The sequence below is a fragment of the Thalia democratica genome, chromosome 1 (assembly GCF_965202585.1).
Source record: "Thalia democratica chromosome 1, ktThaDemo2.hap1.1, whole genome shotgun sequence".
Lineage (NCBI taxonomy): Eukaryota > Metazoa > Chordata > Thaliacea > Salpida > Salpidae > Thalia > Thalia democratica.
The window spans coordinates 109,818,985-109,842,811 of NC_139165.1; positions in this window are offsets into that span (position 1 = coordinate 109,818,985).

Below are 23,827 nucleotides of genomic sequence, written 5' to 3' on the forward strand. Positions count from 1 at the left end.
TTTGAACTTAAACATAACTTTTTTTCATTAATTTAATAGTTTATTTAGAAAACTTTAGTTTTCTTATAACAGGAAAAGTTTACACAAGTTTTAAAATATATATATTACAAAACGGAGCAAATTTAAACCTAATCAACACTTTTAAATCAATTTAATAATAATTCTAGTGTAGTTTATAAAAAAGCAGGTTTTAATGTTTAATTTAATTACTACACACAGAATGTTATAACTAATTAATTCTAATTACGTAAAAAAAGCAATATTTATAAAAAAGTAAGATTTAAGTTTTATATATATACTATTTCTTAAATGTTTAACGGATATAAATTACCCTTACATACAAAAAAAAAGAGTTATTACAACCTACTTAAGTATATGTTTAGGTACTAAGTATGTTGTTAAATACTTAACAAAGTGTACAGACCTTTGAATAAAAATAGCCTATGGTCCAAAATTAGATAAATAGTAAAAATGTTATTCGGTAACTTTATTTTAATGTAGAGTCATTGTAAGTATAGAATTTTTTTTAAATTTTGTGGTCTTAAATTAGATCAATATTTATGATTAAGTTGTAAAATCAAAACTGTTGCCAAATTAAGTTAAAGTAGCATCTGTACAAAACATTTACACAAAACACAAATTGTTTTGAGTTAAATAATAGTATGTTTAACATTTTTAAAACTTATTGAATAAGCTTCTAAGACTGATAAAAAAATCGTTTTTAGTTAACAAAATATTAGGTGTTAAGTAAATAATGCTTTAAACACCTTTTTCACTGATAGAAATGTTAAAAAGCTATTATTTAAATCTAAAAACTTTCTAAAACTTTCTAACAGTTTTATTTAATATGAAAATAAAACTCACTCTCCAAGAGGAAAGTTAGGATAACCGTCGTTGGTATTATATCTAGAATAATAATCTTCCAAATCTATCTCGCTTTTAAGTTCACTGTGAATAAAATAGTTTGACTTTATATTTAAAAAATTTTTTTTTATTAGTTTCGGTTTTCTTTTTTAATTTCCTTGTTTAAAACATTGAACAATTATAAAATTACTTAGAAACTAAGTTTGCTCAGCAACGAGAAAACTTTGTTGTACAAACTTCTATGTAAAGTTTTTAAAAGCAAGCAAGCAGTTACCCAAAAATTTAAAATAATGTCTACATTTTGCTTGTATTGTATGTTTTATGGCTTGGATTTACAATTTTTAAACTTAGATAATAGGAAACAAAGTAATTAATCATAAAAATTTGAAAAACTCTGTTTTTATTCAGACTTATGCTTAAAACTTTTGAAAATTTTTATAAAAAAATAAACCAGTAAAAAGGAAGTTTTCTTAGTATAGGCATTTAATACAATAATTTTTTTTTAGTTGAAAATTATCAAAATTTTTTAAACCTTATAAGAAATCTTTAAGAATTTTTTACAGAAACTTCTCAAAAACAAAATGTAACTGATATAAACATTTAAGTCAAAACATTATAGCTAAAATTTCGACCCTTTTCCTAAATACTATCACTAATAAAACTTTACATAATTACAAAATATAAAGGTAGATATTCTTACCTATCATCTTCATCTTGAAGATTGCGTTCCATGGCAACTGACTCATCTACAATTTCCGTATCCGAGTCGAAACCAGCTACAGACTCTACAATAGTTTCGCCATGATTGATTGAAACTTCTGAATCAGCTACAGTGTCTTGTTTATCTCCGTCAACTCCTCTTTGGACTTGAATTGATCCGAAAGAGTCCTCAGCAGCAGCCTCTTCAAATGGAGTCGCTGTAGCTCTGAAAATTAAAATAAAACTTAAATGTTTTACAAAACTTAAAAAACACTTACTTAGATATTTTACCTATTTTTAGATTGTGTTATTAGTAGAGAAACAAGACTTTGGCGATCATAAAATAGCTCAAAGACCTGGTTCACATAAAAACCTATAGAGTAAAATGGATTAGGTTTTAATTTTATTTTGTAATAAAAATGTTTAAATACTTGTATGTAACTCTAAGTAGGTTACTAAACAACTTTACAGTATTTAAAAAACGTTAAACATTTATGTGTTATATACATATAAGTTTATAAAAAACATATAAAATACTCAATTTTGTTTTTTTATATTTTTAAATACATTTTAATACCTGAAAAGAACTTTTAAGAAAAATGTTGTTTAAAGTTACATTTCTAATGTTTTAAAGCTTAAACAACTTCCAAATTGTTTGAATTTGTTTTCTAAAAATGTTTGGTATGATACCAAATAGTTTTAACTGTGTAACTTTTTTATGTCTGTTAAGTTGTACATTAATTAATATAAAACAATTTTTGAAACTTTTGTCTCGTACGTTTCAAAAGAAAAGCAAATAACTAAACTTTAGAAATATTTTTTAAATGCTTTAAATCATTACAAGTATGATTTTGATTTTTCACATTATAACTGAAAGTAAAATGTTCCAAAAATTTATTTATAATAATGTAAAGTTTTGTAAGGTGTTTAAAGTCAACAGTAATAAAACTTAGTATACATAATTTACATATATTAAGAAAATTCGTAGATACTGCGGGATAAAAAATTAATTTATTAATTGGTGGCTCAGCATCAATTACTGAAAAAAGTTTTTCGTTGAAGTTGGTTGTGTTAAAAACGCTTATTATTAGCGTTTTGTGTATTAATTTGTGTTAGTACAAAGTATTTTAATAAATTAAGATGATTTTTTTTCTAACTGCTTAAGTACAGTAAAAAAAGCCTAGGTTTAAATTAAAAAATACAGGAAAACCATTGTACTACAATATAAAATAAATCAAAACTCTCCAAACTAACCAAAAACACTTTTAAAAATTTGTCAAAAGCGAAAACTAAAAACTATTATAACGGCAAATTGAAAATGTCTTTTAAAATATTTAAGAAAAAACTATGTTTAATATTTATTGGAAAATAAACTAAGCCACGTGTAAAATGTTTAAATTAATAAATTAAGCTACTATACTGAAACACACTCACCTAACTTGTCTACCAGCGTATTTGAACCTAACTGGTTGAATTAAATGACCAGTTTTGTTAACACTGTCTCCAAAAGCCTTGACAGTTGCATCAGTTTTAGCAGCACTGTGTATCAACTCAAATTTTAATAACTTTATTTGATTTTTTTAAATAGTTAAAAGTTAGACTTGTAGCATGTTTTACTTTTAAGTTGATAATTATTGTTTAATTTATTGTTGTATGTTACAGTTATCAAGTTGTTGTAGTTTTAAAATAACTTCAGAATAAAAACTTTTAAGAAATGTAAACTAAATGCAAAACTAAAAGTGTTTTTTTAAAGATAAATTTAAACATTTCATTTTTAATACTTGAAACTAGTAAGTTTTGCAACTAAGTTACTTTTATATAAGCTTTTGATCAAAGTAACTGTATTATTTACTACAGATAAAATGATGAAGATAACAAACATTAAGATTAAAGAGGATAAATTTCAGAAATCAAAATAATATGTAAATATTACATAATGCCTAAGATACCATATAACCTTATTTTACAAACTTTTAGATAATTTATTTTAAAAGTTTATAAGACAATGTAATACATTTATTTTTTTTATTTTTAATCGAGCTTCAAAAAATTTGTAAATTAGATATTGCAAAACATATTATAATTTTAACAAAAATAGAGCGTATTTTTTTAAATTCTGTACCGTTGATTTTTTATACAGACTTAAGGTAAAAACTTATTGTAAAAACTAAAACAAAAAAGTGTTATTACGTATTTAAATTTCGATTCAATGTTTTGTTATTGTTATTCAAAACTACCAAAAACATTTAAAACTTATTAGTTTTTGTTTTTTAACAAATCCTTCATGAAAATAATTGCTGACTTATATTGAGAGTTAAGTCCAAACATCATGGTTTAAAATAGCATACTTCAAACTTAACATCAATAAAAAAAAAATATAAAGATAAAAATCTTACCTATCATCTTCAGCTGGAAGCTCGCGTTCCATGGCAACTGACTCATCTACGGTTTCCGAGTCAAATCCAGCTACTGATGGAACAGATTCGTCGTGAACAAGCAAGACTTCTGAATCAACAACAAGTCCTCTTTTGAGATTAATTAATCCGAAAGAGTCTTCAGTAGCAACCTTTTCTTTAGCAGCAGAAATCATTGAAGCTCTAAAAAGTAATATAAACTTATATAATTTTATAAGATTTAAAATCTGCTTACTTAATTATACTACAGTTTGTATAAGAAGTTTACAAAACAAAATGAACTCCTACAAAAAAAAGGTCAAACTACTGTTATATAAAACGACATCTCGGTTCACTTGAGTGTCATGTAATCGGTTTTTACACAAAATTAGTCATTATAAAAATTTAAAATTCAGCGACTTATCTTTAAGCTTTAATTTTATCTCCTAAAAAAGAATATTGTAGACATTATAAAAAGGTAAAATGATATTTTAGAAACCTTTTAAGATACGTTTCTAGTTTATACAGATAATACAAATAAAAAACAAGTATAAAAAACTATGATATTGTACTGTGTTGTATATCATTAACACTAAACAACAATAAAATTTTTATGTACATTACAATTTATAAAGATCTAAACAAAACTTAAGCTAAACAAGTTTATTAAACAACATTTTTAATAAGTTGTAGATACATTTTAACTCAAAACATATTTTTCTATTTATTTTTTAACTTTAAACATTTAAAATCTTACTGGAAATAGTTGTAAATTTTAAACTTATAGACTGAAGAAAAACTCAAAAAATTTATTAAAGTGCTTTAAAGCGTTTCTAAAATACTAGTAATGAACGGTAATAAACTAAGACTTTTCATATTTAGAACTTAGTGGTCATGTCTTAACTTATCATTTAAAAAGTAATCTCAAAAAAAATTTTGTTGAAAAAAAAAGTTATACTACCGCTATGGTACACCTTAATTTTAATGCAGTAGGTTTTTTTGGTGTGGTAGAGAGTAAATTAAAAAGTAAATTAAGTTTAGAAACTAAAAAAATCAAATTTGTTTTTAAATTTCATAAAAAAGTTGTTAAAGCTTTAACGTATTCTAATTACCAAAATGGTTTGATAATTTTAGTTCTAGCAGGTAAAAGTATTTGATATTTGTAAAAAAAATTTGGTTAAATATCATTTTAGAAAATCTTTATTTTGTGCTCAGTAGTAGGTGTGCTGCATATAATCGTTTTAAATTCTTGATACGAACAAACTTACTTTGCTTGTTTACCATACTCAAATCGAGCTGGTTGAATAAAACTTCCAGCTTTCTTAACTGGTAGAACTACTACATGACCGGCTCCAAAAGCCTTTACAGCCACGTCACTATTAGCAGCACTGTAAAAAATTGTTTGATTTTTAGTTAATTGGTATTATTTTTTAAACAAAGCAAAATTAGTTATATAAAACAATTGTCAGTTGTGATGTTAGAGTAGTAGCAATTTCAGCCGATTAAAATTTACAATATCTCTTAAATAACTGTGTAATAAATATTGAACTTATTTGTTTTCAAAATAAGTTTAAAACGACAGTTTTATTTTATTTTTACTTTAAACTTTTTTATAATTAAATCTACTTTGCTTTACAACTAAACTATTTATACATAAGTTATAAACCTACATTATTAACACTGAGAACGATGAATTAAGGAACAAAAAAACTATAAGCGAAAAAATGCTAAAAATAACTCATTACAATACATTTTTACTAAAAAACAAAACGATTTAGTTAATAAACAATTAAGCACTTAAATTTTTTTTTCATTACTTGCATGTAAAGTAATGTTAAATTTGAGCGTTTTATTCACATAAAAGTATTACTATTAGCATGAAAAAACTTACAATGATAGAAAAGTCAGAGTATTTGTTCGTACATACAGGTTTTAAAGAAAAGTTTTGAAGTTAGAGTATAGTAAATAAAATTTATGTTTAAATAAGACAGTTATAGAAAAAAAAATGTTTAAAATTATATTAAAACATTACGAAACTAACAACAATTAAAAAAAAAATTACAAAAGTTTAAGTTTACATACAATAAATATTAAATACTAAATAAAATTTCGTTTTTCAAAACCTAATTAAAAAACCTATTTGTTTGCTTATTAAGTCTAAACAACTAAAAACATATTTTTTATTAATGATGCAACTAAAAATATTGCAACAAAGAAATTTAAGCCTAAACTATATAGTCAAAACGATAATAAAAGTTTAAAAAACTTGAATTAATAAGGTAAAACTATAAAAAATCATCTTCTTACATTTGTAATTTTATCAAAAGATTTACTGTTTTAATGTTCAAAAACTTACTATTACAATAAAAAATTATTAGTTATATATACTGTTCAATTTAATAAAAACCTAATTTAGTATAAACATATGCCGAAGAAACTAATAAATTTATAAACAGTTTAATATTATATTACTTAGATTATTAAAAACTTACATAATAGCAGGTCCTAAGCTAAGATTGTTCATCAAGTTTATGAGCAAATCAATCTCATCTACTTCTTTGGAGACGTATCTAGAAATAGACAAACTAATTAGTGAAATAAATATTTAATGTTTAATTTAATCAAAACATTATGGAATGCATTCCCTTTCATTACAGATTTGATCAAAAATATTAATGAAATAGCAGTTATTACACAAAAGCTAATACAAGTAGACGATATTAAATTCTTTTTGACCGAAAACGTAAAGAAAATTTATAAGAAACAAAAAAAAATCCCTTATTTGTTAATTCTTTACCTTTTTAAAATCCGTTTAAAAAAGTTTTAATTTTAGGCTTATAGTTTACAAAACTTCTAAAGTGATGAAAAATGCTACGAAAACAATCCTTTTATTTATTTAGCAATTAGTATCATAAGTTGGAGATCGTGCAAATTAATATAAAAGAAAAATTAGGCTTATGGTATTAGTCAACAGAGTATGTAGGAATAACTATAATTTTATATTGTAAACTACTATAACATAAGAATAATCATGTGATGTATTTATTGTAGGTAACAACAAAAGTTTAATTTTACAAGCTTAAATACTTACACATTTTCATACATTGCAGGCTTAACAACTTTTGGTTCCTTTGACTTGGCCTCTTGTTCATCGACGATGAAAGAGGGCTTAGCAGGTTGCATTACAGTGAAATTCATTTCTACAAAATGTCTAAATTAATAAATAAATTTATTGTTTTGTTTAGAGTTGATTTAAAATACTCTATACTTTTTATATAATGATATAACAACAACTAACAAGTATGTAATACAAAAACTAGTTTACATTTGTTTCGGACTTGATACTGTTTAATGTAGTACTTATTTTGTGCGGAATAGCATTATGACGTATTAATCTATTAGTCGAGCTTATTAACATTTCAAAAAAAAATTAATTTGAAGACTATTAATTTAGTAAAGTAAAATAGGTGAAAACTATTTTAAAATTACAATGTATACGTGTAATTAAAAAAATTTAAAAAAAGTTATTAATAATGTATTAAACGATCATAAATAAAATATCATTAATTCCTTTTCGTATGAATCAATATGTATGGTTTTATTTTAAGCTTTAAGTTTTGCTGTCTTGTGACATTTGATAATACTTTGTTTCAATTTTTGGAAGTAAAGTTTGATTAACTTGTAGTGATATTTTTGTTTGCCTAAGTTTTTGGTTGGAAAAGTTGAAAAATTTTATTTTGTTTCATAATTACATACATTACAAAAAACAAAACGTTAAAATACATACTAAGTATTGTTTAATTGTTGTTTTTAATCAACAAGTTTTTTACTCAATTAATAATTTGCTTATACGCTTTACTTTATACTTTTAATGTACATTTAACAAACAACTTTTTATTATGTTTCGAAATGATTAATAAAGTTCAATAAGTAGCAATTTAGTGAAATATTTTTTTTTATTTAAGTTCTTCTCTTAAATTCATAACTATTTTTTCTTAATTCTGGATAAGTTTATTACAGATAAAACAAGTTCTAAACAAATAACAAAAGCTTCAAAAATTAAATTGTATAAAACTTCAACATAGTTTTTCGCTCAAAAAATTTATTACTTGTTTGTTGTTACTATTAAAAAACTTTTTACTTCATTAATAACATAAACTTAACGTCTTGAGTAAAAAAATATCTGTAAAGCTATATTTTGTTTTGTGATAATTTAATAAAGTGTGCTTTAATTGTAACCGCTTGGTTCTGTTAAGAGCAGTGTTTACAGTGCTTCAATGTAAACTAATAAATAGATAACTTGTCATCAAAGCTCAATTTATTTTCTTAAAATATAAATCTTACTTTTTCAATAACACTAACATTATAACTATTTTTTTACCTAAAATTTACAGAAACTACACAGACTATAAGTTAAAAATTAAATTTTTTAGCATTAAATGTAAGTGTTTAAGTTCACTAACTGCAATCTATAAAAGCTTGCTTGTTTTAATAAAACATTAACATTTCTTAAACATAATTATAATTGTTGCACTTAAAGTTAAAAGTATTAGAAGTAAATTCTAAAAATATCGTTTTTTTTTGTAGTTAAATGTAAACAGAAAAATAAATAATTTGTTATGAAAGATCAAAGTTTTTACCTGAAGTATAACTATTACTTTTTCAATAACTCTAAAATAATAACTGTTTTTATAGTTAACTTTACAGAAACTACACAGACTATAAGTTAAAATTTTAGTTGTTTAACAGCAAATGCAAGTTTTTAAATTCACTTGCAATCTATAAAAGGCTTGCTTGTTTTAAACAAAACATCAACATTTTTTTGAACATAAACTGAGAATTCTAATTGTGGTACTTAAATTTAAAGTATTCTAAAAAAACATTAAAAAAATATCAGTTTTTTTAAATAAACAAGTGTTCTCAGTTTTACACAAAAATATTTTATTGTGTGAATTTGACAAAGTATAGAATTATTTTAATTACAGAGTTGCTATTTTACATGCAAAAACCCTGAACTTAATACTTTTTTATATAATGGAAAATACAGAAGTATTAAATAAAAGAATTTAAAGAAAATAGAAAAATCTAATATTCCCAACAGTTTTTAAATAGAAATCTTTAAAAATTAAGATAAGACATAACTATTACAGTTTTGATTAAAGTTATAATAATTATAAAATTTAATTAAGTTATATTTTTAACAATTTTTTACATTTAATTACATTAAAATGTTTATGTTTATGTAAAAGCTACAAATTTACTGACTAATATTCTTTAAGTTCTCATGCAGACAGTTTTTAATAAAAACAACTGGAACTTTGTTGGCAGTTTGTTAAATGATATTTTTTAATTACAATGATTTGTTGAATTTATAAGTTGTATTTAAATGTTATTAAACTCTTTAGTCACAGAAGGTTAAAAATGTTACTTAAATAGACATCAATATACTACAAGGACAACAAGCTTTTATATATTAAATTGTATTTTGAAAAAAAACTGCAGAAAATACATAATGAATTACTAAAAACAATCATTTAAAAATGGAAATTTCAGCTTTTGTATTTTTATTAATAAATGTGTTTTGTTTTTATCCTATAAATTTATACTAACTTTCACCAAATGGTATATTTTGTTAAGTAAACTTCAAAAACTTTATTATTTAGTTTAGTTCTAAATTCAAATTAGCTTAAAAGTATCTTGCAGAGGGTGGCCACTATTTTTATGAACTTCCTTCCTTAATTTCTTATTTACTTTCAGGCTTTTGAAAAAACATGTTTTCCTATCCAAAAGTGCTGAATAAAATATTTTTAATGCTACTTTTAAATTGTAACAAAATTTCAAATAACATACTATTTTATCTTAAATATAATTATATCCTATCTAAAATTTAGTTCAATTTTGTTTTCTGTTCCAGCTTATATGGCCACTCTGCCTTCAAAAAAAATAAAAATTTTATAACTAGGCAATTGAAATATTTAATTTATAAGGTACAATACTACTTCTTAATATATAAATACAATATACATTTATATATAATAAAAATAAAGTAATATTTCTAATTCTACTTAAAAGAACAGTTTACATTGTTTTTTGTTCTATTTACAGGGTTGCCACTGTTTTTTTTTTAATTTTTTTCCAGGTTCTACAAATTTCTTACAGGTTTTCAAAATTACACATTTTTTGGTCATTTTTTAAGTTAAATTTAAGTATAAAGTAACAAACTGTAAAGTTAAAGAACATTGAAAAGATACTATAAAGCTACTTAAAATATGTTTCTTAATAGAAAAAATTTGATGATTACAATAGTTTTTTCATGAATATGGTTGATGTTTTGAGTCAAATTGAAATTTTACTACTGAACATATGAATTTTGTCAAATATTCCAGGTTTTCTATAACTTTTTAGTGTTTTTTGTTCAAAATTCAAGGTTTTTTTTTTCAAAATTTCTCAAATTCCAGGTTTTTTTTCTATACTGTCAAATTCAAAGTTTCCAAGTAAAGTTGCAACCCTGTATTTAACAATTTTATCTTTATTATGAAAATATTTAAAGCTCTAAAACAATGAATACAGCTTTGTTACAATATAATCTTATACTATAATTTTTTTTAACAAAAAAAGAGAAGACTTAATTGTCTCAAAATTGCTGAACACTTAAAATTAGCTCTTTAGATATAATTAATTAAAGTGTAAAAATTAATTTAGAAAATTTTAAAAGAGCAAATTAAATAAAACCACTGTTATAAAAAAATTAAAATCCTAAAAAACATGGGCCTACTACTATGGTCAATGGATTAATGTAAAGAAAAACTTTTTGGTCGTAGAGCCACACACCATTTTTTTGTAACCACTTTTTTTTATACATTTTAATTTTTATAATAAAAGAAATAAAATCTTTTGCTTAAAGTTTTCTACCTCATAGAATTTCCACAAATTTAAAATGAATTACTTTTTGCTTAAAAGAGTAGTTTTCAAAGATATTTATTTAACCCATACTTATTTAATTTAAATAAGAAGATAGTTAAGTTTATAATTCTTTTTTTATTCAACCAGGAATTGTTTTTAAATTTTGTATATTAAAAAAAAAAAAAAAATTCTTTAAAAAAATAACTTTAGTGCTAAAGTAAAACTGAACATCCTTACTGCTACTTATGCCTTTAAATACATCAAAAAATTAAAAACTAACAATAAATATTATAAAATTCTTAAGAAAAAGATGTTATTTAATCTGAACTAAAACATTATCTGTCCACTGCAAAAAAGTAAATGAGCTTAAAACCATCAGAAAAGGTGAGTGAGTGTTGCTCAACAAAATTTTCTCACTCTTTCACCTTCTCATTTCCTCGTATATTTTCAACTGACCTCACTCAGAAACGCGCTCAAAAATTGCTTGTATGACGTCACATAAACTTTTTCACTTTTGTCTCACCTTGCAGGCTTCAGCTGAACTTTTTTATAATCTGTGTGTTAAATTTTCTCATTTTTCCTCCTAATTTTACTTTTTCTATGAACTGACCACTAATCATTTTTTTGTATTTTTTTCAATACATTTATACCCAATTAAAACTGATTACATTTTTTAACTGATTTTTTTTAGCTGAATGTTAGTAAATTACTTTTAATTAGTTCAATTAGTTTCAATTAGGTTTAATCACTCAACATAAAAAAACAACAATGAGCTAAAGTTTTATTAATTTTTAATAACTACAAGCTAAGCAACTAACTTACTCATACGTAAAAACAATCTAAAAGTTTATATGCTGATGTAAATAAAATTGTATTTTAACTAAGTTTTTTGTTAAGTTTACATATTTACTTAACATAAATATTTCTTCTAATAATAACGAAGTTGCAAATTATTTGTAAAACCTTTTATTAATTCAAACTTATTATTGCAACTTCATTTCATTTTTATGGCTTTTAATACCATACAGTTTTTGACAAACTATAATAATTTAAAATTATCTTATTTAAAATACTACTCACTACTTTACAAATTATAAGATGCAAGCAAACAAAATAACTTGTTGAAAGCTCACTAAATTTTAACAACTGATGAAACAGCTCAAAATTTGCTTCAGTGACGTCACATAAACTTTTTCACTATTGTCTCGCGTTTAATGTTTCAATTTTTAATTCTTTAAGCTGTTTGTTGATTGGGTAAAAAGGTTTTTATATTATTTTTTTTCGGTTTAATAGAAAAAGATTTTTGAAGTTTATTGTATTTGTTAAAAAATTTTTTTAAATTTTTAAAAGTAAAGAAATAAAGTTCAATTTTAAATCGAATGGACTAAAAAGTAAACACATTTTATCTTTGTTTATTAACAATGACCAATAAAAATAAATTGCAATAGGTTAAACTGTTTTCGAAATCTTAAAAATAAAACTCGAAATAGTTATTTCATGAAATACTTGATGATATTAAATACTCATAGGAGCGGCTTACAAGTTATTTTTAACTCTATTAACTGCCCTTAGGCATACTGACTAGACAGGTTTGAAATATTTTAATACTCTATTAATGATGCGTATGTTCAAATCAACTTTTTTGATAAAAATTTATACTAATGTTTCTTCAATTTCAGAAGCTTTTAAATTTTCAGTTTAACATATTCTAGTAAGTTTAATTACATTCAAAAGCAACCTTTTTAGCGAAAGACGTGATAAAAAATAAAACAAATAGTGTATACATGTTAGTTATAAATAAAAAGAAATAAATAAAAAACAGTCGTTAGCCAAACTAAAAAAAACACCCCAATTTATTACATATTGTCCCTTTTACTAGTTAATTACTAATTTACTTTTTTCTTATCTAATGCACCTTGATAACCAAAATCACCTCTTTATGGTACGAAGGCCTAAAAATTATACTTCCACTTCGGGAAACCTGCTTTTGAATGTAAATAAATCAAAATGTTTACAAACAAGTATAAAAGTACATATTTTGTAAAAGTATTCAAGATGTTGTAACGATACAATGTTAAAACCAATAAAATTGAAAATATTGTTACAATGAAAATATACTTTTTAAAAATATTTAATTTTTGTTTTCTCCTAAAGTAACATATTTTTATAAAAGTTTTTCAAATACTTTATAACTAAGTTTTTAAAAAAATTTTACCCAGAATAATTTTTGCAGTAAAGCTTTACCAGCTAAGCTGTTTACCAAGCAAAACATTCAGCAAAAGCAAAAATGTGCAACCAGCGTCGCGCAGTATCATTTTACTTTCTCCTGTTAGAATTGACCAATCAGTTGAGCTAAAATGCGTTTGTGCTTGTGGTTCAATGCATGGATTTTGGTATTAATCAAGTAGCGTTTTACTACTTTTTTGTTTTATCTATTTTTTTGTTCGTAAAAGTATTTACCTGGAATTTGTATTTTTGGATATTAATAAATAACTGTTAAGTTTTAAACTCAAAAATATAAAGTTAGTGTTAAAACTACATTTCGATGGATAACAATTAAATGGACATTTCGATTTTAACAAATTACTTATGAGTATAACACATCAAAAAAATAAGCTTAATTTCTAGTTTTATTAATGTAAACATTGATCTGTTTAAAATGGTGCCTTCTTCATAAAAGAAGCATTTATAAATCGCATATTTTAATATGACAGTAAAAAAAAAATAACACATATTAAATGTTAGCAAATAGTTATTTTTATTGAAGTTAATAGATTTATTCTCCAAAAAAAAATTCAATAAACTGACAAACAAGCACATAAATATTTGACAAATAAGAAAAGGACTGACTATAAATTATTATTTGTGGATTTTGTAAAAAAAAGTCTTAACTTTAAATTAAGATTTGGCCGAATCGGAATACAAATCGTATTTTCAAATTAAGATTCGAATGAATCCGAATCTCAACTTTGAAACTTGGATCCGGCTGAATCCGAGTCCGAATCCGATTTTTTTATTAATTGGAATCCAAAAGTATTAATTTGCTTGTTATGCAAATACAATATAAGTTTATAATTAAAATTTACGTATTGTGTTACTACTTGTTTCGTAAAAAATGTTTGAACAAAAGTTTTAACGTGTTAATAAACCAATACATTTTTCTTTTAGAACAATTTATTTTAAAAGCTAACAAAAAAAGAACGGTTATGCTGGAAAAAAATAAGCTACATACACAAAAATTAATTTCAATAGTTTGATGGCAATGGAAGCAACATTTATAATTGAGCTGTACTTTTGTAAGGCAAAAAATATAGATTAAAGACTTTAATAAATTAATGGAGTGAATTAAAATACAGAAGGGGATGTTGGAACTTTTGAATACCAATTTAGAGATATACACATTGTAGACTTATAGTTTATCGAGTAAATTTGACAATGTTTCAACTTCTCATTAGTCATTTTCAAATAAAACCTGTGCAAAATAACTAAAAATTATGTTAAAACAATTAAATATACAAGATAACTTAAACAATAAGACATGTGTATCTATCAGTTGTATAACAAATTTATAAACTACAGTACACTTACCGTTTACCTAAGTTTTTATATATTGTTTAAATGAAAATATACACAACTAGTCAAAAATTCTTAGTGTCTGTGTATTTGTCCCTATTGTTTTGTGAAGCTCAGTGCAAAAATATTTTCTCCTTATCTTTCTAAATTATATAATAAATGTATTGAGTATGATGTGTTTCCTGAGTCGCTTAAATTTACTGAGGTAATTCCTATTTATAAATCTGGTAAAAAAATTACATTAATAACTACAGATATATTTCTCTTTTATATCCATTTTCAAAACTATTTGAGTTTTTAGTGTGTGAGAGATTGAAAAATTCTTTTTGTTGAATGAGGTGCTACATGAGAAACAATATGAGTTTAGAGAAAATAGTTCAAACGAACTAACTGTGATAAATTGCTCTGTATTTTTCGATTTGGCTAAAGCATTTAACACGGTTAATCATAAAATTCTAATATTTAAATCTAAAATTTTAATATAAAAGGTTCAATGATAAACTTACTAAAAGATTATTTAAAAGATAGAAGCCAATCAACTGTCATAAATAATATTGTGTCTGAGCGTATTGTGAATGTTGGAGTACCATAAGGTTCTTGTTTGGGTCCTTTGTTGTTTCTTGTGTATATCAACGATATTTTTCCTCTACTGTGATAAACATGAGATTGTTTGCTGATGATGCCTGCTTTAGCTACCAACATAGTAATTCTGAGTATTTAAATGAAGTTATTAATAACGAGCTGGTTAAAGTTTATAAATGGTTGCGTGATAATAAACTTTTTACTAATTATTCAAAAACAAAATTTTTCTTTTAATTAAAACTTCAAAAAACTGTGAATTTAGTATCAAAGTTAATGGTTTATTTATTGAGCAGAGTATAAAGTACTCAAGTGTGGTTTTGGATGAAAAGCTGAATTAGAAGAAATATTTTAGTGCTCTGAAATCGAAATTGTCTAGGAGTTGTTATGTTTTGTCAAAATTAAAATATTATTTGGACACATTTTAACTTAAAATAATATATTATATTTTTATCCGCATAACCAAGTATATCTGCTTGGGGTGGTGCTGCTGACTGTTACTTAGAACCAATTGTTTGCAAAAAATAGTGATCAGATAGTTTGACAGAAAAAATAGTTTGTAATTGATTACAAAAACCCTTTGTTTCAAAAAACCGGTGTGCTAAAATTAAAGGATATGTATATATTGCAAATTTGTAAACTGATGCGTAATACTTTAACAGGGTTTGATGTACAGCACAATAGATTTACATTTGCTAGCTCTGTTCACTCATACAACACAAGATTTTCGAAAAAAATGAAATTTATTACTAAAAGACCTAGAAAAAGACTTGGCCTAAACTGCTTTAAGTATTTGGGTCCCATGTTTTGGTCTAGTGTCCCTGAAACTTTGAAAAACTTAAAAAAGATTGTTTTAAATTAAGGTAAAAATAATTTTGTTAAATAACTACAAGAAGTAGATCTAGAGTGCCTTTGCATGTATGTTTTGTTTGTGTTAAAATTCATTTCATTTGTTATGGGCATCATATTGTGATGTGTAGGTCTTTATTTTACGATGTCCTGGTAATGAAAGAGTGATTGTTTTAAATTATTGAAATAAATGTTGTTTATTGTTAATTTATTTTGTTTGTTAAAAAAGAAACTTAATATATTTTCGACATCAATAAAATTCAATTTCTTAACAAAATTGTATATAAAACAAAGTATAAAAACATTGAAAAGATACTGTAGAGCTACTTTAAAAGTGTTTTTTAATAAAAAAATTGTGATGACTTCATTGGGTCAAATCAAAATTTTACTACTTAACATGTAAAAATTGTTGAAGTTCCAGCTTTTTAAGTAGTTTTTATTCAAAGTTTTAGGTTTCTTTCAAAATTTCTGAAGCTCCGGATTTTTCCAGGTTTTTTAGTCTAAATTGTCAAGTTCCGTGGTTCCAGGTTTTTTCGAAACCCTATGAAGAGACTGATAAATCTTTATAACAAATTTTAGGATTTTATTTTTATAACAATTTTTCACTTCAAAAATAGTATATCAAATAAAATAAAAATTTATCAAAACTTTGTGAACAAGGGATGTTGAGCAACCAGACCCAATATCCAAAGTCTCAGTTGGGTCTGATTAACTGTCTGTGGGTAGATTGTCAACCTGACCTTTTTGCCAAAATATTCCTGCAGACTTTCTAGCACATTTGTGCTTAGGACCCTCTGCGGGCAGCTTCGTATTTGTATTATTTAAATTAGACATAATCAATTAAAATTCTTTTGTATCAACTTATTATAACGTATCAGTGATTTTATCTATCATTACTAAAGACTATTCTAGACTACTTAACATAAATTAGGCAAGATAGGTTGAGTGACATACAAAAGAACCAAAAAACAATACTACAAAATTTCTTACTTTAAAAATATAAGCTGCTTTTATAACTTATATAAATCACTAGGCAAAAAATTGTTGAGGAAATGTTGCATCATTGATTTTAAGCCTTATTTCTCGTAACTGCAAAAAGCCTTTAAATGTTCTCTTAATATTTAGAGTTTAACAATAAATGATTTAAGTAGTTGCAACGGTTCTTTACAAATTAATTAAGATTTTATTGTTAACATATTTGTTATTCTTTAGAACAATGTTTTTAAAATAGAATATTAAAATGTTTGAAATTATAAATATATGTCATAAATTAAATTCGTTTATAAATTAAAATAAATGATAAAAATAAAAATTTAATTAATGATAATAAAATATTAACAAAAAGTATAAAGCTAAAAGTATGCAAGAATCTGCTTTAATGTTACATATCTTAATTGCACTTTATTTTTAAGTTGCAACAGTTCATTACAATGAGAAAACATAACAAATAAACATATGATGAATAAATAAGAGCGGTTATCCTAAAAGCTGAAATTGAACGCCTTTACTATGTACTTAATTTTTTTTTTAGAGTCTAGCAAAATAATTTGTAATAGTTTTCATACAGTGTGCAAACTCTCAATCAAAATTGATAGGGCTTTTAAAAGTGTGAAAAATCCACTCAAGAAGTTTTTATCCACTCAAGGGTGAAATCATTAACTAGTTTTACATTTCATTAAACTTTTTACAGACAATTAAGTAAAATTAAAAAAGTTTAAAGTAGTCTACCAGATCCAAAATTTCGGGTTCGGCCTAATCTTATTTTTAAATTAGGATTCCGCCGCACCGGAGTCTTTTTAGAAATTTAGGATTCGGCCGAATCCGAGTCCAAAAGTTTTAAAGTTTCAACGATTTTGAAATCTTACAAATGTTTTAAATCTTTATAAAACGTTCAACTGTTTTTCAATAGTTTAGCTTAATATTTTTTAAGTTTAATCTACACATATTTTAGCTCTTAAACAAAATTACATCTAAAAAGTAAAACACAATTCATGTTAACTGTAAATAGACTTCCCAGTCAGATCATTATGTTGCTATGAAAAATTACAATGCAGCAATATACTTGTACACAGAAAAAACACACTATAAAAAACATAAGTCTTCTCTGTATATTTTTTCAAATCAAAAACTTTTTGAATCATCTTGCAAAACTTTACACGCAGAATGTTTTGTGAAATGAAAACTTTAACTCAGTTTGTTAGGGTTATATATCGACTTATATTACTTGTAACTAGCTAATAAAACAATTTACGCTAATAAACTTACAATACTTTCTCAATTTAATAAAATTTAAAAAACTAACTACTTATATTTTTTCTAACTAGATCGTTCTTTATAAAAGCTATAACTAATTTGATGTAGTTTTACAATACAAGCCTATAAACTATAATAAATATAACTAATCTTTTTAAGTAATAACTTTATATTCTCTGCAAAAGATAATATGCAAATGAGCATTTAAAAGCTTTTTTATGTAAATACGCCTACTAAGTGCTATTTTGTCTTTTACTTAGTTGTTGTACTAACTCAGGGATCGGCAAACTGCGGCCCGCGGGCCAAATGCGGCCCTCAAAGCTAAAATCTGCAGCCTGCGATGTAGATTTTTAGCTAAAAACACATTATTTTAAACATATAAAAGGAAATGTTTTGCAATGAAAACTTACAATTAAGCTCTTAATTTAATAGCTACTTTCAACTAGTTCTATTTTACTGCTTATTTTGGTATAAAATTGTATTTTTCTGTAAATTATCATGATTATTTTTAAATAATTGTACTAACTGAATAGGAAATAATAATTGCTTATCTATTTTTTTTTACTTTTTGGTTTAAATAACTGAATAAATTAGTTTGTATTAAGAGTAGCAGTAAATTTTGAAACTATTTACTAATAAGAACTTTTGAAGTTTACATTCTAGTATAATTAAATTATTTAAAAATAAATAAAATTAATTTGTACAGTAAGAGCAGTTTTAAAAATTGTGTAATAAATACAATTAAATTGATGATTCATAAAATAAGGTCAAAACCGGATTTTATTTTTTTAACTTTTGCTTTTTACTTTAGATGAAAGTTTTAAAGAAAAAAACTGAAACTTTCTAAAATCTATTTACATTTTTAAGCTTTACTGTAAAACAAATTCTTTAAAATAAATAGAAACAGCATTAAATGTTATTATAATTCTTATTAAATACTTAATAAAAACTTATATAAATGTTTTATAATGAAGTTTTTATTCAACTCAGAAAAAATATAAAAACGAATTGTACAAAATAAATAGCAACAAAATAAAAACCTTTTTAAGAAAATTGAACAAAAATAAGTATAAAACAAAAAAAAAACTAACAATCATAAGAATTGAAAACAACAAAAAAAATTTATAAAAAATATAACAAAAATGATGTTAAATTTTATAAATTTAGTTTCACCCAAATAAACATATAACAATTAATATTGTATAATTCATTTAAAAAAATTTTTAAATAAAGTTTAACCTTAGCTTATATAACTATAAAACAAATGTTTTTAATTCTATTTCAGACAAAGTAAACATAGTAAAGGCATATAAATACTAAGCAAATTATTTTTCCAAGCTTAACAATAAACATTCAAATTCTTATTTTTTAGAAAACTATGTAATTGAAGAACATAAATTGCTAAGTTCAAACAATGCTTAAAAAAGAATTATTGTTTTTGAAAATTTTAAAACTTATATGAAGCTAAAAGTATAAAGAAAAGTTTTTATGTAAAATAACTTGATTTTACTAGTTTTCATTTGGAAATATTAGTAAGTTAAATAGTTCAAAAAATTGAGATGTAAGAATTAAGTACAGAATTCAACACAAATACTTTTAAAAAATAGAGTATATATATATATATCTAGAATAGAAAAATTAAAGTAATTATTTTTTAGTTGTTTAATAAGCTACCTAAAATGTTGGCACGAAATTTAAAGGCTTAAATACTTTATGAAAAACGAAATTTTTGCAAAAACACCTTAAAATTAAGTATAAAGTTAGAATAACACTACAAAAACTCTATAAAATAGATACATTGAGATTTTAACAGAGTTTTTATGCAAAACTATATTACTAAGCAAGTTTCAGGCAAAATTTAAGTTTCGAATTTAACTTGTAAAAACTCAAACATAGATTTTATAACTTTTTACAGTATTTTCTTTATATGTATAATAATATAAATAGTTTTCGTAGGTATATCTTAGTAGAGCGATTAATATTTTTTTTTCACAAAACAATCGGAAGAACAGATTCACCAAGAATTAAAAAATCAAGTTTAACAAAGAAACTGACTTTAAATCAAAAATTTAAATTAACACTACATTGTTTTCACAATATATACTAGTAGATAGTTTTTTTTTATAAAAATTTCTCATTTAGAACTTTCACTTTTAAATACTTTTAATAAATCCACGGGCTGACGTCATCATTTTTTATGACGTCACAACATAAAATTAAAACACAGTTTGAAGAAAAACAACTAAACACATCAGTAACAGACACAAAAAACTAACAAAAACAATTTTTATTTAGTATTATTTTGTATTAATCTGCTTTATACTATATATATCTACATATTGACCGATACAAACTGTTTATCATTTACAGAAGTGTTTGGAAACTTCTTGAACAGATAGATCCTGACCAAACTGGTGGTAAGTCCCATCAAGTTAGAAATCTGTGTATTTTTTTTAAATTAAATTTTAAATTATTGTAAATAATTTGTTTTTTGAAACTTAGGAACATTGTCATTAGTTGAATATCTGAAGTTTATTTTCTAAATACTGTAATATTTTGATATGTTTTTAGTAAATTCTGACCGAGCTTGTATTTAATAAGTTAGGAATTCTATTAATATCAAGTTAGGAATCAGTAGATTTTTTTTGTAAATTAGGAACTTTATAATTAGATGAATAACTGTAAATTTATTTTAGAAGTAGTGCAATATTTTAATAAGTTTATTATAAATATAAAATCTTTCACAAATTAAAAAACATTTTTTGAGATATATTTTCAATAAATTTTGTCTAAGTCCCATTAAGTTATGAATATGCAATTTTTTTGATAAAATTAAGATCATTGTCATTAGATGCATAACTGTAAGTTTATTTTTAAAATATTACAATATTTACTAAGTTTTTTTTTTAAATCATTTCTAGGCTGTTAGTAAGTCCCATCAAATTAGGAATCTATTTTATAATAAAAAGCAATTAGGTTAAATTTGTTATATAATTCAAAGTAACATCTATATTTACATAGATTAATACCTTTATGTAAAAATATAAAGCACTTTTTAAAATTAGAGACTTATAGTTCATAATTCTAAGAAACATAAAAAAGTAAAATCAAGTAAGGGTTCTGTGAATTTAAAAAAGGTTTATACTGAAGTGTTTATTAAGAATTTTAAACAAACAAAAATTAACAATTAAAAAACTGATTTTAGCTATACTAAATTAAATCTTTTAATTTTTTGAGATAAAACATAAAGTTTATTTTTGTTATACACTAAAAGCATACTTAAAATTGATATTAGATTTAAGTTATTGTTAAATAAAAAAACTATTTTGTCAAAAATCAGTCGAATTTTAATTTCAAAAGGAAAAATATTATAACTATTGATTTGTTTGTTGTAGTGCTAATAACCGTTTAAACTTAACACACGAAATCACACTTATGTTTATAAATTACATGCAAAACATGAATAATATATTATTATAACTAAATCAACATGGCCGAAACTCACTTACAAACAACTTTTTTAAAAATAAAGTAAACCAAATACTAATTATCAAATATGCATTTTTCAAACATTTTATTAACATATTATTATGTAAGCATTCATAGTCATGTACCGTACCATTTTTATTACGTATAATTTATAATTAAAATTAAAAGATGAGAATTGAAATGTTTAAATCTTGTATAGATATAAAATATACAATAACTAAAACCAACTATATTATACTATACTCACTTATTAGTTAAAACATCAAATATTTTAAATAAGCTTTAGATATCTTACATAAACATTTATTTTATTTAAATTAATTTTCACCCATAAATATTTACAACTAGAGAGAGTTATGTTTTTCTCAGCCGTTTGATAATATCTAATAAATGATGAAAGCTTTGTAAGTAGTTATTTTGATTTATATATAATTTGAAAGTTTATTTCTGAGCTACATAGCTTTCTGAAAATTGGTCTCACCCCGGATTTAAGGCTTACTTGAATTTATATTAAGTAAAGAAAGTATCTTTTATCTTTGAAACTAAGTTATAACTTAAACTACGTTTTAAAACACAAGTCTGTACATTAAAGAAAATACTTGTATTAAGATTTTTTTTCAATACTTGATTTATGATTAAAAAATAATAATATTTATACTTACAGCAGTGGCGTAGCGTGGTATTTTGGTCAGGGGATGCGCAAATTTTTTTCTTGAAAAATCCCCTAAATTAAAACTTTTGGGCCGAAAATTTTTCGGGGTCAATTTTCTCGGAAATTTAAAAAATTACTAAAATTATATCTCCTACTTCATTTTCAAGCAATCTTCTTCAAATTTTAGAAAATGTTTTTTACATTACAAGAAAAAAACGTTACTTATGAATTTAGATAATTAAAATAAATAAAAATTTTATAAAAAAAATTAAAGAAGGCTTTTTTTTTTTTTTTTAATTTTTACCCAAAATTTTTAAATTCACATGTAATGTTTTTTTGTTACTGTATATAGATTAAACTGTTAAAGTTTGAAGAAGATTTCTTGAAAAATGTAGGAGGAGATAGATTTTAAACAAACTAGCTTTTTTTTCGCTGATTTAGTTTTCCCTTCCCATAGGTAACCTATTATGCGGCCCGACTTTGACTGGTCTTATCTCAAAAAATAATTCTAATTTTTTAAAACAATGAAAAGCATCTTAAAGCTTAAAACAGATCTTTAAAATAAGATCAAATTCTAAAAAACATGGTTACCCCCCCCCTATGGCCTTAAACTACAAATAAATAGTCAACTAAGTATAACAATTAATACCTCAAAACATTTTTCTCTGTGCAATTTCTAAATAATGTTTTATATCTATTTTATATCAACAAAAAAGAACTGTATTAAACTCAAAATAACTTTTTAGTTTGTTGCAGCTTTAAATATACTATTTTTTATTTTTTATATAAAAATGTTAAGTCTTCAGTATTAAAGTTGGAAGTTTTAAATTTTTTTAAGTTTTGTAGAAGAAATCTAAAGAGCTATGTTTTTTTAACTTCTACATTTTTACCTAGATTAGATATTAAAACTGTAAAAATAAATCCTAACAAATGAAGAAAATCTGAAATATAAACAAAATTAAAAATAAAAATTTCATACCACTTGAACTGCAGTCTTGATTAATAGCAATATCTAGTGTTTGTCTGCTATTTTTCAATTCAAGCTTTTGAACTTCAAATAATTTTCCTATCTGACATATTTTTAGACTTGCAACAATCCATACAATATCACTTTGCATACTTTTTAAAATAATAATCAAAAAATTAATGAAAACAAATGTTTACTTTTTCTTGAGTATTATAAAACATATTATACAAAAAAACAAAAAACAATTAGATTTGAAGATATCAGGATTGCCTTGCCACTCTTCGAGTCAAAATAACTGTCCTGAGTTAATTTAAAAATGTCATGTTTCATCATAAGCATTTCATATTATTTTAGAGATTTTTTTTTATTGTTTTTAAACTAATAGAAACAATATCACTAAATCTACCCTGAGTAAAAAACAACAACAATTGTATCCTTAGTCAGCCTGAGCTTAAAAATACTTAAAACATTCTGAGTTATGCTGATTTTTACTGAGTCATACTAAAGTTTGCCAAAACTTCATAAAATCCTGAGTTATCCTGAGAGTGTGGAAAGATTTTACTAAATGTTTCTGATACAAAACAAAATGTTTAAAATATAATTTTT